This window comes from Macrobrachium nipponense, chromosome 4 (assembly GCF_015104395.2).
Source record: "Macrobrachium nipponense isolate FS-2020 chromosome 4, ASM1510439v2, whole genome shotgun sequence".
NCBI lineage: Eukaryota > Metazoa > Arthropoda > Malacostraca > Decapoda > Palaemonidae > Macrobrachium > Macrobrachium nipponense.
Window position 1 is genome coordinate 77,344,758 of NC_061100.1, and position 11,766 is coordinate 77,356,523.

General features: G+C 43.9%; 1 long non-coding RNA gene across 1 annotated transcript in view; it reads left to right on the forward strand.

Annotated features, from left to right (window-relative positions):
- LOC135210956 (uncharacterized) overlaps nucleotides 1-9,394 on the forward strand; it is a 69,862-nt gene extending 60,468 nt beyond the window's left edge. The window contains exon 3 of the long non-coding RNA XR_010313596.1: nucleotides 9,044-9,394. This is a non-coding gene — a long non-coding RNA (uncharacterized LOC135210956). The remainder of the gene's footprint in view (nucleotides 1-9,043) is intronic.
- The last annotated feature ends 2,372 nt before the right edge of the window (nucleotides 9,395-11,766 follow it).

An 11,766-nucleotide genomic window follows, 5' to 3' on the forward strand; every position in this document is an offset into this window, starting at 1 on the left:
ACCACCTTGAGGAGCTGAGCAATTATTACAAATTTTGTTGTTTTTGCAGAATCTGGATGGATGGCCAAATTGAAAAGAGCATAGCACTGTAGAGGTTTCAATAAAAATGGTTTGATTCTGACTCTTTCATTTCCAAAATTGATGTAAGATGGTACATCAGAGTCCTCAAATGTTAAAATGACCATATTTACCTTTGGAATTTTTCTTACCTTCCATACAGAAGTTGGACTAATTTCTAATATTTCTCGTTCTGTCAATTCACAAAGGTCTCCATTGAATACTACTCCTTTTCCATAACTGAAATTCATGTTTGGTCTAATTTCTTTTCATAATGCCTTTCTCAAACTTCTTCAGTGTCAGCATATATGATTGGGTCTGATTTGGCGTGAATAAGGACACTTGCCTTTACCTAACCTTTAGATGTTACCCATATCAATACAGCCAACCTTTTTTTGGATTTGTCTGCTGAATTTGTAGTAATTGTAATTGTTCATATACGGAACAAACCTTCGGTCTTAACATTAGGATTTACTAGCGCCAAGCTGGAAACCGGTAGAATTAAAATTACACTTGTGGGATCCAGGGACTATTGGCATGTATACCCAGAATACCCACGGCTACCTATGACCCACCAGTTATTTTCCTACCGCCTTTAAGATAAGACGTGTTACTGTCTATCTGATTTAAAGCCGGTTTTTCAGTTTGCCCGTTTTTTATCCATTTAATTTCTTATTACCTTTTCTTTCTCCGAGTGTGCTCAATGTGAGTGAAGAGTGTATAAGTGGTATGATGGAGAATTTTGCCTCAACTTCGGGATCGTCTACCGTTTCGAAGAGGAGACAAAGGAAATGCCCAGGAGTCAGTGGCTTTCCATGTTGTAGGTTCCTAACTTCGGTGTCGAGGGATCCTCATCCAACGTGTAGTAGGTGCAGGGAAAACGTATGTACGATTACTAATCCATGTTCTGTTTGTCGCGGTTGGTCGGTGGAACAGTGGAAAAAGTTCTATGAGAAAAGCCAATACAAAAGGAAGGTGGTGACGCCATCTTTGGATGACCAAACCTTACCGGCTTCTTTTGTATCGGCAATAAACCAGGCTGCTCCATATGTTTCTCCACCTACTTTTGATCTGTCTCATACCCCTTCGGTTTATCCTAGAGGTTCAGTATCGGGAAACGTCATGGAAGGGCGGGGCCTTGGGTAATTGGGTAATTTAAATAAAAATATGCACTCTCCTTTGTTCCCAGCAAGTAGAGGGGAGATCCGCCACCTTTGTTTCCAGGCTCCTGCTCCCAAGCGCATAGGTTGGATGGTACGTGGTCAGCGCTAGGCCTACCAGGCGTACCAACCTTGGATGGTCTGCTTGCGCATTATATGGCGTCACGGTTCCAGCAGGGTCCGGCAGCGCTGAATGTTCCTCATCCCCCAGGCTTGCAATTTATGGGAATTAATGCCGCGGCTACGCCATCAAACTCAGTGTTTACAGCGATGCAGAACGTGGGAGGTAGTTTGGCAGCAAAAACGTTTGCGCGGTTCGCCAGCAAAGACCTCTCAGTCTCTCCCTACGAGAGGGATGACGTCACAAACATACGTCACACACCGAGATGGCAGGCGTGATGACGTCACAGACTGCTTCTCGGCCTATTTCGCTGCACCCAGACGCTAATAACGCCCTTCTGACCCGTCAATGCAAACTGTAATGCAGAAATTACAGGATATAGAGAAGAGAATGAATAAGAGAGACAAAAAGAAAAAGTGTGATTCGCCTTCTTCGTCTTCTTCCTCTAGTTCGGCGTCATCGCTAAGTCCGATAACGTCACGGTGAGCGCCAGTCAAGTGTTGGAGGAGGATTCGGGAGTTCCTGACGGATCCTCAGGCTAAGAGAAGAATCAATTCTTCCTCATCTTCAGACCAAGACTGTCATATCCAAGTCAGCAGGAAGGTTGGGAAGTCAGTGGCTATTAAGCACAAGGTTAGCAGACGAAGATCGCAAAACTACGATACCGCTGGTAAAATCGACGTTGGCGGCGAAAGGTGCAGCAGAGGATAGAATGCAGGTCCCAGTTTCGCCCGTAAGGCCGTTCAAAATACGTACGAAGGACGATAAGGCTCCTATTAAAAGTACGAAAAATAAGGAGTTGGCAACCTCGGCGGATACGTTCGTGGAAGGCAGTGTCCGTCTGGATGAAAGGTCAAGGTCGAGTTCTCCGACGCTCATAAACGATACCAATACTAATAGAGACGAAGTTATATCTGTCTTAAGGGAGCCTTCATCTTGGAGATCTAGAACGAGATTCTCGATCATAGATCTGGTGAGCAGAGAAAGAGTGAGGCGTTCTCGTTCCCCTGTGACTATCCGGGATCGAGCCAACAGCGGCCAGCAAAGATCAAAGAGACTGTGGCCATAGGGGCAGGCGGCCGTGGAATTCCGGGCCGTCTGTCAGAAGATAGGGGCGAGACAATATCCCTTGTGACGGAGAATGGTACATTAGAGCCGGAGGAAGGAGAAAACCAAGAGTTTCTGGCCTCGTATGCAGAGGTGATTGATTTGATTCGTCAATTCAATAACCTTTCGGAGAAGACAGAAACACCGGCCAGTATGCTTCCGCCTGGAATTGACATGGCATTTGGATTAAAAAGGGATACCAAGGTGTTGTATGAATTGCCTTGTTCGAGTCATGCGGAGTCGGTCTTGCAACACGTAAACGCAAAGATTGCAGGAAGGGATAATTCCTTAAGATCTAATAGATCATTTAAATTTATCCCCCCTCCAATGATAAAGCAAAGGAAATATTATACGACACCGAAGGTCCCTTTGCTGTCTAGACAAGTGAACCCTAATGTTGTAAGATTAAGGCCTGGATTAACCTTGGATCAGGTTAAAATGGAGTGCCCTTCGATGACATACCAAGAGGCTGCTACGTTAGAAGCAACAGCTTCTTCTGTCTTTGAGGCTGCTTCTTGGTTAGACCTTTGGTCAACAGTAGTGGCAAAGATTGCATCCTCAGAAGTAACAAGAAAAGTAGTGGATGAATCATTGTTCATTAGATTACTACAGTCAGGTTCCAAGGCGATTGCGTACCTGACAAACGTAAGTGCCAATGTTTGGGCAAATATCCTGATAATGAGGAGAGATGCAGCGTTGGCTAGACTAAGCCGCAATGTGGATTTGGATTCCCTGTTAGCAATGAGGAATGGGGATATCTTGGAGTCGCAACTGCTGTTGCCAGGGGTCATACTGGAAGAGGCGATAGATAGAAGAAGGATGGACACTAACGATAGGTTGGTGGCAGTTAGGAAAACGTCTAACAGTCAAGCTACTCCTTTGGAGGGAAGACAGCAGCAAATGTCTTGAAAGAAGACAGTGAGACATAACATCCCTAATAGAGCCACAAGACCCTCTTCCCCAAAGAGGCTAACTCATCGGCCCTTTCACAATAGAAACAACAGAGGAAAGGGGCAGTAGGGGAAGAGGGAGAAGCTCGAGAAGATAGGATGGGCGCCTCTCATCACTCGGCCACACCAGTGGGGGGTTGCCTGGCAAATCACTGGAAGGTGTGGCAGGAACTAGGGGCAGAGCAGTGGGTGGTGGATGTTCTCAGGATCGGGTATTTGATCCCGTTCGAGGTAACCCCGCCCCTGACAGATCAGCCATTACCCCACATCGCTTATGCCCACAAATCTCAGAAGGCCATTATTCTTCAGGACGAAGTGAAGAAGATGATGGAAAAGGAGCTGTGCAACAAGTATGCAGTCTGTCAAAAGGCTTCTACAGCAGGGTTATTTCCTGGTACCCAAAGCCAACGGGGAGTGGAGGACAGTAGTAGACCTGTCAACGCTGAATCTGTTTATAAGGAAAACCAGTTTCAAGATGGAAACTCCAAAAACGGTTCTACAAGCAGTCAGGATCGGAGACTTTATGCTGACAGTCGATCTAAAGGACGCATACTTTCAGATACCAGTCCATCAGTCTTCAAGGAAATTTCTCCGCTTCAGTCTTGCAGGGAAAGCTTTCGAATTCAAGGTCCTGTGCTTCGGATTGACAACGTCTCCTCAAGTTTTTACAAGAGGGTTCACTCTCGTGTCGATGTGGGCGAATGCTCAGGGGATCAGGCTAATAAGATATCTGGACAATTGGCTGGTGATAGCAAAGTCCAGGGAGAAATTACTCAGGGACAGGGTGACCCTCCTGCAGCTTTGTCACAGCCTAGGTATTGTGGTAAATCAGGAGAAGTCGCAGTTGGAGCCAAGTCAACGTTTGGAGTATCTGGGAATGGTTATAGACACAACAAGCCAAAGTATTCCCAACAGACCAAAGAATAGAGAAATGCAATCAAGTGGTGAATGCCTTTCTGGGAAAACAGACACAGCCAGCAAGACAGTGGCAGGTGGTGTTGGGAATCCTAACCTCCCTGGAGAAGCTAGACACAAAGGAAGGCTACACCTTTGGTCCCTACAATGGAGGATGAAGGAGTTTTGGTCACCAATGGTAGATCACCTGTACGAGCAAATTCCCTTGTCGGCAGAAGTGAGGAAAGACTTGCTGTGGTGGGTGAACAACGACAATCTGACAGTGGGTGTCCCCCTTCAACAATCCTCTCCAGACCTCTTGCTGTTCTCGGATGCGTCACTAGAAGGCTGGGGAGCCCATATGGAGGAGTTGATGGTGTCAGCAAAATGGAGTTGCAAGGACAGAGAACTCCATATAAACGTGCTGGAGTTAAAAGCAGCATTTCTAGCTCTACAGGAATTCAGGGAGAGAGTAAAGGGACACTCAGTGGTATTGATGTCAGACAACACCACAGCAGCAGCTTATATATAACAAGCAAGGAGGCCTAGTTTCTCGGCAGAGTACACGTGATGACAGTTCAACTTCATCAGTGGGCCGTAAAGAACCTGGTAGAACATCAGGGCCAGGTATATTCCGGGAAAAAGAAACATAGTGGCCGACAAGTTGAGCCGCAGGGATCAGATTCTGGGAACGGAGTGGTCCCTGCACGCCAACAGGTAGTGGACAGGATGCTCATGTTGTGGGAAGGACCAATCAATCAGACCTATTCGCAACCAGGTACAACAAAAAGTTGGAAGTGTATTGTTCTGTAGTCCAGACGCAGAGGCAGTAGCAGAAGATGCGTTACAACACCCCTGGGACAATCTGGACGTGTACGCATTTCCTCCATTTTGTCTAATCCGTCAGGTTCTGAACAGGGTAATGTGGTCTCAGAACCTCAAGATGACCCTGGTAGCCCCGTTATGGTCGAAAGCAGAGTGGTTTCCAGACCTACTGGAACTCCTAGTAGATGTGGCCGAGAGAGTTACCCCCATGGAGCAACCTACTGTGTCAGCCGCACATGGAGAGGTACCACCAGTCGGTGAAGTCCCTATCGCTTCACAGGTGGAGACTGTCAAGTATCTCCTCCGAGTGAGAGGGTTTTCGCAGAAAGCAGCAACTCAGATGGCAGGAAATATCAGAAAATCATCTGCGACAGTATACCAAGGAAAGTGGTCAGCATACTGTGATTGGTGTCGTAGAGGGAACTTGTCTCCTCTCGGTACCACTATTCAGCAGTTAGCAGACTTTCTGATATATCTCAGAACAGAAAAGCATATGTCTGTATCTGCAGTGAAGGAGTACAGGGCGGCTCTAGCCTCAGTCTTACGAATGAAAGGAGTGGACATTTCGTCTTCATGGGAGTTGGCCATGCTGATGAGGAGCTTTGAACAGTCATGCCCACCAAAGGAGCTAAAAAGCCCCAGATTGGGATCTGACCAGGGTACTGAGTAGTCTGACAAAACCCCCTACGAACCACTAAGGCAGTCCACGGATAAGAGCCTGACCCTGAAGGCAGTCTTCTTATTGGCCCTGGCTTCAACCAAAAGGGTGGGGGAGCTACATGGCCTGTCATATCTCATAAAGCACTCGAGAGGTTGGAGGTCAATGGTATTTGAGCTTGTCCCAGAATTCGTGGCCAAGACCCAAAACCCAACAATAGTAGACGGCAGATTCGACTCCTTTACCATACCTTCCTTGGCAGACTTTGTAGACGATGACAAAGATGAGATGCGCCTGTGCCCCGTCAGGGCACTAAGGGAGTACTTAAGGAGAACAAGGCACCTCAGGCCGGGGTGCCGGAGGTTGTTCGTAAGTACAGGACGGAACAAGAAGGAAGTGTCCAGGAATACAATATCATTTTGGCTAAGGGAGACGATCAGAGATGCTTATATGGCAGAAGACAGAGGGTCAGATAGCCAGGTGGGAGCTAGAGCTCATGACATCAGGGGCTTGAGTGCTTCTCTGGCATTTAAGAAGAACATGTCTGTGGATAGAATTCTGAAGCTGGTGTGTGGAAACGCCAAACAACTTTCACCTCATTTTATTTGAAAGACGTTGCCCATAGATCCTTGGACACTTTTTCCTTGGGTCCAGTGGTGGCAGCCCAACAAGTGATATAGCTCATCCAGTGCCCCTGGCAGGTCAGTTTGCATCTAGTCTAAGATGAAGGTATGAAAGTATAATGAATGGGATGACTGGTCTTTTTTCTTTACTACTTTCTTCCTACTCCTTTAACTACGGGCAATATGAATGAGAGTACCGTCATGTGCTGGAACGGACTAGATGCAGGTGAGGTGGTCAGCCATACTGTGAAGCTATCTTAGGTTATGATATACTTTTCAGTAGCAACACACCCCTCTAGATAGATAATAGGGAAAAGAGGGGTGAAGGTGGATCCAGTTGCAAGGAACAAGAGTAAACAATAGAATGGTATCTACACCCAGTGGGGGAAAACCAATAGATCTGCTTATATCTTTGGTTCTAGGTTCATTGTCCATTCTCTTAGAATTTCCCTATATATTCGGAAATGGATAAGGTGGCAAACTCCCAGTCAGTTGTAGAGACTTACCTCCCTCCAATAAGTAAGTCTATCCTAATGTTAAGACCGAATGTTTGTTCCGTATATGAACAAATACCAAATTTGTAACTAATTTGTATTTTTCATAACTAACAAACCTGAGGTCTTAACAGGTAAAGGCCCACCTCGAACCACCCCTCTAGCAGTCTAAACTGGGTTAGAAATATAACTGGTGGGTCACAGGTAGCCGTGGGCATTCTGGGTATACATGCCCCGTGACCTGGTATAGATGCCAATAGTCCCTGGATCCCACAAGTGTAATTTTAATTCTACCGGTTTCCAGCTTGGCGCTAGTAAATCCTAATGTTAAGACCTCAGGTTTGTTAGTTATGAAAAATACAAATTAGTTACAAATTTGGTATTTTTCCTCCCTAGCAGATACTACCAACCAACCACATTGGGGGTTTGTGAGTTGTTTCAAAAGTGGCATTATCATCCAAATTTGGCTGAGCCATGTGTACCCATTGTGGCGGTCTGTAAACATCCATGTTTTTAGGGGTTTTGTCAGACAGTGCCCCTTTGACAGCTGATTTACAAATTTTTATGTTATTAATATTGCTGCTGGTTTTGAGTACAGCTTCATGTTTTTCAAAAGTTACCCATGCTTCCCATTTTCCTTCATTTTCATCCAAGTTGATTCTTACTTCTATTTTATTACCATAACTACCAAATGAAAGTGTGTGTGTTTCGTAGTCACATTCCAATAGAATGTGCTTTACATGTATTACTTTCAAATTATCGACTGTGTTCCCACAATGGCAATTTTCAACTTGTGATGACTACCCTGAGAGGTAGTACCACCACTGGAGCATTCCATATCCATGGTCCAGTTCATGTCACAGGTCGTTATCTGTGCCAAATCATCATCAAAGGGCCCAGGGGTACTAGAATCATTAAGATTATTAGTCATAAAAGCATAGGATAAAAAAAAAGCAGAAAAATTAAACCTGAAAATATTAAAAAGATATCTTCAGCCTTTCACAAGTGAGAACCGACTCCCAAATGTCCGCATCCCTACCCCACAGGGGATTGCACAACATGATTGGAGTGGCGCAAGTGTAAGCCAAACCTGCCTGCTAGGACAGAGTATTACAAGATTACAATCATCCCCACCTGAATTATGGTATGGGCAAACCGGAAAGAATTCTGAGAGTCCTATTCCCAGAACCAGACCCCCCTGGAATCCATGGCCCAGCACAGAAGAATAGTTCTGTCCTTGAGTTATCAACCTGATATCTCTCAGGTCTGAACATTATCAGGTGGTTGATGATCCTACCACAGTTCCCACTATTGAGCTTTGGATATAAACCCAGTCCCAGCTTTTGATATCTTTTCCTATTTGTCGGGTCCAATAAATTTTCCACAAAAATTAGTCCAAAACAGATATAATCTAATAATATATGAGACTTTTGGACTCAAACCCAAGAACAAATTCCAGGGTTCAAGAGCCCCCTCACCACGTTAAGGTGGTCTCACTTCGATGGGGCATAGGAATGAGAAACCTTGGTTTCTAACTGTTTTAGGTCAAATGAGGTATGGAAACAGCTCTTATATGCCTGATGTCACTTTTTAATTAACATCACAGGAAAAGGGGGCCATAGGCCAAGTGGAATCATCCTCTTTCAGCTCATAAGTTTTATAGGTATTAAATCTAGTTTTATATATTGTATCACTACTTTTTTGTAAATGTATGAAGGTGAGACAGCTGTACAAAGAAAGAGGGATCACAGTTACCAGCTTTCGTACTATTGCAACTATAGATTTTGTTGCTAGTAAGCAACATAGAAATCTTAATTAGTAACTACAACCTTTTATGGATCAAATAAAAAAAAAGTGTAAGAATAATTAAAAAAATTTTCCCTAATGTGCTTTGAGTTTTTATAACTAAGTTCAGTAAGTTACAACCTTTTATTGATCAAGTCAAGTATTTTATTATGAGATGTTAAAATATTAAAATGTGTAGATATAAATTATAAAAAGTATTTTAACCCAAAATCTGCGCTTTGAGTTTTTATAACCACGAAACTTGGGAAGTTTGAAATTCACTGAAACTAGGTTCAGTTTACTCAGTAGTATGTCTACTTTGCAAACAAGTATGTAGGAAATTTAAATTAATACACTTATCTTTTTCAGATGATGACTTGAACTATGTAGCTGAACTAAACTCGCCTGGGATAAGCTGACATGCTGTCGTTGATAGGCCTATACTACCATAGTAAATTACGAGGAATTTATATATAATATAGATTATTCCTAGTGTTAAGGATAGGAGGTTATGTATAGACTTTGCCATCTGTGGAAAAATATCTTTTAAGTACTTTTGTTAAACCTTTTAATGTTCTAAAAATCATTGTTATCTAGCACAAGTGCAATAAGCCCAAAAGTACATATTTTTGTGAATGCATTGTACTTGTTTTAGACGTAAGTTTTACCTATCAAAAGCCTCTTGTTAATCATGTTTTACATTAAATAATCATTTGCTTTCTTGTAGTTTTAAAACTCCTTTAATTTTGGTATTATTAGTTTGGTGTCATGTGATATTTAGTTGGTGTTACAAACACTTTGCCTGGATTATTGCTCCAATATGAATTTTTTAATAAAATAAAGTTTATATATACACTTACCAAATAACTACTTCATAGCTATTGTTTTCCAACCACGGTAGGCTAAAATTTCAAAATTTGCATTAAGTATTCAACTGGCTAGTGTAGGTGACTAGACCCGCCCACTTTTGGGATAAAAAGAGGAGCAACATGACAGAGAGCTCAATTGCTTTTGCCCTGATGTATATGTGAGAGGAGGATGGAGGGCTCCGATTCGGTAATTACTAGGTAAATAGAGATATAAAAATGATATTGTAATGATACAATAAAGTTTGTTCATACTTACCTGGCAGATATATATATAGCTGTATTTTCCGAAGTCCGACAGAATTGAAAAAACTTAAGACACACGCAGTGGGAGTCAGGTGGTTAGAACCCATTCCCGCCGCTGGGAGGCAGGTATCAGGAACCATTCCCATTTTCTATTCATATTTTTTATTTCCACTGTCTCCTGAAGGGGAGGTGGGTGGGTACTTAAAATATATATATCTGCCAGGTAAGTATGAACAAACTTTATTGTATCATTACAATATCATTTTTTTTATGAAACTTACCTGTCAGATATATATACTATAGCTGAATCCCACCTTTGGTGGTGGGAAGAGACAGAATAGAATTTTAGGAAACACATACATGCAGATAATTGATATCTTGGTTCCTTACCTGTTAGCATAGCTGACTTCGTGATTACTGTTACCCAAGTCTGCTTCTGCTTTACTAGAGTTGCCAGCGAGGTAGAGACCTATATAGCTGGTGCGCTCTAGATGATCTGTCAACGGGGGCGTGACCATGATGTGACTAGACCATTGACCATACCATGAGGGCAACGAAGTAATAAAAAACCACCTGGCCTAGTCTACCAAAGGTATCCCACTATACTAGACTAAAGGAAGGGAGATCCGCCTCAGGCGGTCGACCCCACAACCAAAAAACACACAAAATTAAAAAACTCACCTAACCACTAAAGGATAGGATGAGTGCAAAACTCACCTAACCACTAAAGGATAGGATGAGTGCTACCTCCTGCCCCCAAAACAGTGTCTGCAGCAACGTATGGTCCAAGCGAAGAGCAATGTTCGTATGTTGCTTTCACCTCCCGCAGGTATTGTGAAGCGAACACCGAGTTGCTCCGCCAATAGGTGGCACTCAAAATGTCACTGAGTGCCATATTTTTGTGAAAAGCTACTGAGGTCGAGATAGCTCTCACCTCGTGGGCGTTCACTTTTAAAAGCTTCATATCACTATCACTGCATGTGGAATGAGCTTCCTTAATGGTGTCCCTCAAGAAGAACGTAAGCGCGTTCTTTGACATGGGAAGATCTGGCTTCTTGACAGAGCACCACAAGTTACCAGAAGGTCCTCTACAGTCCTTTGTCTTTTCTAAATAGAATTTGAGAGCCCTGATAGGGCACAGGACTCTCTCTGGTTCTCGACCCACGATTTCTGCCAAACCCTTGATTTCAAATGTCTTGGGCCAAGGGTTGGAAGGGTTCTCGTTCTTTGCCAAGAACGTAGGGCTCAAAGAACAAACCGCATTGTGGTTCTTGAACCCAATATGCTTGCTTATAGCCTGGATCTCACTAACTCTCTTCGCCGTCGCCAGAGAAGTTAGAAAAAGTGTTTTTCTCGTCAGGTTTCTAAGCGAAGGTGAGTGAAGCGGTTCAAAATGGCTGGACATCAGGAACTTAAGAACTATGTCTAAGTTCCTAGATGGTACTCTTGGTTGAGGTACCTTCAAAGTCTCAAAAGACCTCAGGAGATCATGAAGGTCTCTGTTATTGGCCAAATCCAGCCCTCTATGCCTAAAGACTACAGAAAGCACACTCCTGTAGCCCTTTATCGTCGGCACCGCTAATTTAACTTCCTTCCTCAAGTAGAGAAGGAAGTCTGCAATCTGGCTCACAGAGGTAGAGGTGGAGAAAATGCCCTTCTTTCTGCACCAACTTCTGAAAACAGCCCACTTGGATTGGTATACTGCAAGAGAGGAAGGCCTCCTTGCAGTGGCGATCGCTCTAGCCACAGGTCTTGAAAAACCCCTCGCTCTGGCCAACTTCTGGATAGTCTGAACGCAGTCAGACTCAGAGCATGGAGGTTTTTGTGATACCTCTCGAAGTGGGGCTGTTTGAGTAGATCTGTCCTTGGGGGCAGAGTCCTCGGAAAGTCTACCAAGAAGGACATGACCTCTGTGAACCAGTCGGTCGCCGGCCAGAAGGGGGCGATGAGAGTCATCCTCACTCCCTCTGATGCCGCGAA